The 4,974-nt window shown below is 37.3% G+C and overlaps 1 pseudogene; it reads left to right on the forward strand.

The window, feature by feature from the left end:
- Positions 1-4,492: 4,492 nt before the first annotated feature.
- LOC120226557 lies at positions 4,493-4,589 on the forward strand (annotated as a pseudogene).
- The last annotated feature ends 385 nt before the right edge of the window (positions 4,590-4,974 follow it).

Consider the following 4,974-nt stretch of genomic DNA (forward strand, 5'->3'; position numbering starts at 1 on the left):
TGCATGTCAGGTGTCACCTGTCTTTTTCCATTACTCTGTGTGAGAATTGGGGTTTTGAAAATTGGCACAAATGCTACTACTCTGGCTCATTGCTCTGACTTGGGAGTCTTGTGTTTTCTTCTAGTGCCCATGAACTAAGGCAGACTTAGCTGTAACCTTGCAGGTAGGTAAAGTCTCAAACGCTCCATAGTTCTTGGTAGCTTGGTAGGAGGGATTAGATGTTGACAAGACAGAGATTGCTGGAAAAGAAAAAATGAAGCGTTTTATGAGGTCTGAAGGAGGTACATTGGAATCAGCAGCAAACGTGTTGATCAAATTGTATGGTTATCAAGTGTGTTCATAAGAAGACATTGGTGAGATGTTTGCAGGCTGTGTACCAGAAATGAGGTTGAAGACAGCTGTCTCAATGGTGCCCTGATTGCTACTAACCCTCCTGCAGGCAGGGTGATTTCTCACCAAGCTGGCAGTCATGCGCAGGTCCATCCATTATAACTGTTAGTACAAAGATTTGTATGAGACGGCGGAGACCCTCACCTACCTGCTCTGCCTCAGGACATATTTATGAAGACACACATCCGCACCATTAGTGGAAGGAGGGCTATTTGCAACTTCTCTGAGGATAAACCATGGCAGTTATTAAATCTTCATCTAGTTCCTTGCAAGTTTGGGGAGTGGGATTTGGAGGCACTTGCTGCTTGGTCAGAAAAAATGGCAGCAGCTGGGCCTCTTCTGCAGGTTACCATGCCAACCGTAGAGCCGCCCACACACGAATTGTAAAAGTTCAGAGATTTTGCTCATTTGTCTTTGCATTGGGTCCTGGCTGCTATAACAAAGCTTTGGCCCTCTTAGATTTCCCTGAGACAGGAATAAAAACAAACAAAAACCTTTGGGAAACCATAAATGAGGCATTGACAAGTATACATGCTTAAACTGTCCTGGATTGGATTTATAAGACTGATAAAATGACCCATCGACAAATGGGCCAATTTAATTTTATTTGCGGTTCCACCGCTCATATACTATTTCTGTTGTTTCACATGCTTGTTTGTGAATGCTTATACAGTCAAAGGAGGATTTGTTTGTTCAGGGACTGTGGCATGTAGAGAACTGCTAGTGAGGGACATAAGTCACTCTTTTGCTCATCCTCTTGTGGCTGGTGCAATGGAAACAATATGATATCTGAGGAAGAGAAAGAAAAATCACAGCCTTGATTAAGGACTTAATGCATCACAGGTAGTAGGGGATGCAGGACTGTACTTTCAGTTGAAAAGCCAACAGGAGTTGGAGTTTAACACAAAACCATTTGAATTCCATTCTTACTCCTGTATTCCCAGATTTTGTGGATAGTATGACTATTATAATATCATAATAATATTATATTATTTTGTAGATATTGATTGCAGGAACTAAAGGCACTTGGTATGCTGCCTTCAACATTGCCAACACTTTTTTTTTTTCCTATCCCAGTGGCACCCAAGAACCAAGGCTAATTTGCACTCATGTAGCAAAGCCTCTAATATACGTTTGCATTACTCTGCAGGGTTATCTAAACTTCTGCCATTCCCCAGCTGTGGTCACAATTTGGCATGAATGTCTCTACATTCTGCTATGTAAAGCTTTCACTGTATACATGATGCCCTGTTCATTGGCAAGCCAGAACTGTCATGGCCAAAGGTCCTGACTGCAGTGCTTTCATACCTCCGTTAGCATGGTTGGTTGATAAACCCTGACAAAATTCAGGGACCCCCTTACCGAGAGTGAAGTCTCTAGGCACTATGTGGATAGGCTCACAAATCTCACTTCCTCTGGGATTCAGAGAAAATTGCTTCTCTCTTCATTCAATACTGTTACCAAAAAGGAGACCCAAGACTTTATTGAACCTTTAGGTTTTGGAGACAAGTATGCCTCATGTGGGCATTCTACTTGGTCTGTTCTATTGACTAACCTCAAATCAGCATCCTTTGAGTGGGGACAAAACCAAAGTCTTCACTGGAAACTGTTAACGAGGTGTTTACATGGTGTTTACATATGGAGCCCCACAACCCAAATGATCACATTGAGCCACATATTTCTATGGCAGATGAGGCAAAGGGTGTCATCCTTTATCCTGAGACCCTCTTTGACCTTTTGACTCATCACCTCCCTGACTCTGCTATAGGGTGCATCCCCTTTGGAAACTAGTTATTAGATGGCTACTGTGCTTTTGTTGACATGGATGTTTGATGCAAGAGGCCTCATGACCCTGTAGCCTGATAATCCCCTTTTGGTATACCGCATTTTGGAAGAGTCCACCAAAACTCACTTGGAAAGTGGAAAGGGCATATTCATGAGTATAGTTGTGTTTTGGCCCCTTCACCATCTTGGCTTTACATGAAGAAGTTGCAGCTATTCCTTTTCAGGGAATGTTATCCTCCTTTCTAATGCCTAAAGCAAATCTGCTGGCTCAGTGGGGCCCTAAGTTCACAAAGGTTCTACTAAATGGCTGAGCCTGTTTCACGGATGGTTCATCTAAACTGAAATGCGGTGGCATCCACTGGGATATTGCACCTGTTCAAACTCAGCACCAGCTATGCAGAACTGAAAATGGACATGGTTGATCTGCTTGGTGGACAGAACTCAAGGTCATATATCTGACCAGTACACCCCTTGATGAACCTTGTTATATTTTTACCTACTCTTGGGCTATTGCTGATTGCTTAGCTACTTTGTTTGCCACTTGAAAAGCTTTGGACTAGCAAACTAGATACATTATGGTTTATATGTCTTTATTATTTTTGTCATTATTTAATCATTATCATGTTAACATTACTTTTCTTCTGTAATTAGTACTTTATGAGTTCTAAGAAACTTTTGCTGACTCCCAAATTGTGAAGATATTACTTTATTTTCTTCTAGAAAACATATAGCTTTACCTTTTATGTTAACCTCCATGACATCTCAAAATAATTATCCTACAACGTAAGACATTACATAGGGGTCAACGTTTTTTGTTTTTATTTATTTATTTTTTAATATGATGTCATCTCAACACTCTTGGTCGAAGAGACTTCCTTTCCATATTGAATTGCCGTTATGACCTTGATGAAAGCCAATTAACAGTTGAATTTTTAAAGAATGTTTTATTATATTTTTGTAAGTAGCATTTCTTAATCAAGATACAAAAGAATCTAACCACAAAAAGAAAATAAACTTAAAACTTTCATTTGTCAATAGTGCATTAAAGAAAATATAAAGATAAACCATTAATTAGAGAAGACAGTTGTGGCACATAGAACTGATATAGCTACCAATATAAATATAGGTATATGGGTTCCTCAATAATAAATAAGAATGATATAAACAACTCAATAAAAATGCACTCAGTTATTAGCAAGCCATTTATAGATGATAAAATATTACTGGCCAATGAATATATAGAATGCTTATATTAATGACCATTTTATATCCATTCAATTGGAAAACAATGTAAAATTTTAGTGAGCATATGGATTTCTTTAAAACTGATGGTTGATTCAAACAATTTAGAAAGCAGTTTGGCATTCTTTTAAATTTAAATATTCAAATAATCTCTGACCTTCTTATTTTGCGTCCAAATATATATGCAAAGGCATTTTGGTATTTGTGTCCTATGAGATATATATAAAAATATCTATAGCATCATCATTCATAATAGCAATAAATATGGAAATGGCACAAATATCTTTTGACAGGAGAAATAATAAGTCATGATATATTCTCAATAGAATATTACACAGCAGTGAATATTATTGAATTAATGTCCAATGCAAAATATGAATATTTTAATGTCATAACGCAATATTAAAAAAATGTAGGTTTACAGTGGTGCCTGGGTGGCTCAGTCCATTAAGCATCTGATAGGGGTGCCTCAGTGGCTCAGTAGGTTGAACACTTGAGCATCCGACTTCAGCTTGGGTCATGACCGTGCAATTAGTGAGTTCCAGCCCTGCATCAGGCTCTGTGCTGACAGCTCAAAGCCTAGAGTCTGTTTTGGATTCTGTGTCTCCTTCTCTCTATGCCCCTCCCCTACTCTCTCTCTCTCCTTCTCTCTCTCTCTAATAACTAAACATTAAAAAACAATTTTAAAAAAGTGTCTGATGTCAGCTCAGTCATAATCTCCTGGTTTGTGAATTCAAGCCCCACATCAGGCTCTGTGCTGACAGCTCAGAGCCTGAACCTTCTACAGATTCTCTCTCTCTCTGCTCCTCCCGTATTTGTGCTCTGTCTGTCTCTCAAAAATAAACATTAAAACAATTTTTGAAAATCAGGTTACATAAAACTACATATTTTATAAAAACAAAACAAGAAATATTTGTATATAAGAATACATTAAAAAGCAAGCTAACATTAAACAAATTAACAGCACATTACCACTTGGCGGTGGCAGGTGAATAAGAAAAAGACATAAATATCTAGATTCAAGTTGTTAGTAATATTTTAACTTGAGGCAGAATAATTTCACCAACATCTTTGCTTGCTTCAGCAGCACATACACTAAAATTGAAATAATACAGAGAAAATTAGCATGGCCCCTGTGCAAGAACAATTTCACCAATATCTATTATATTATTAAAAATAATTATAAAAATAAATATATATTTCAGTGCATAAATGTAAATTAACATTTGAATAAATATATGCATAAAGTAAAAATTAAAAAGGGATGCATGTGATTTAATTACAGTAGTGTTTTATGATCCAAAGATAATAATTGAATTCTGTGTACATGCTCCCTCTATGAAAACACAAAAAAGAAAAAAAAAAAAAAAAGCATGTCCTGAATACAAAGGTTGAAGCCACTGTGAAAGCCAAAGTCAAATTCTAATCCTTGTATCATACACATTCTATGTTCTTCATAACTGATATATTTACACTGACCTGTAAATGACCTGCATGTTGAACATCAGTGGGAGTATGGTTACTAAGTTTCTGCAACTAATCTTTAAAGCAGTATGT

This window comes from Hyaena hyaena, unplaced genomic scaffold (assembly GCF_003009895.1).
Source record: "Hyaena hyaena isolate Hyena2069 unplaced genomic scaffold, ASM300989v1 scaffold_1754, whole genome shotgun sequence".
Lineage (NCBI taxonomy): Eukaryota > Metazoa > Chordata > Mammalia > Carnivora > Hyaenidae > Hyaena > Hyaena hyaena.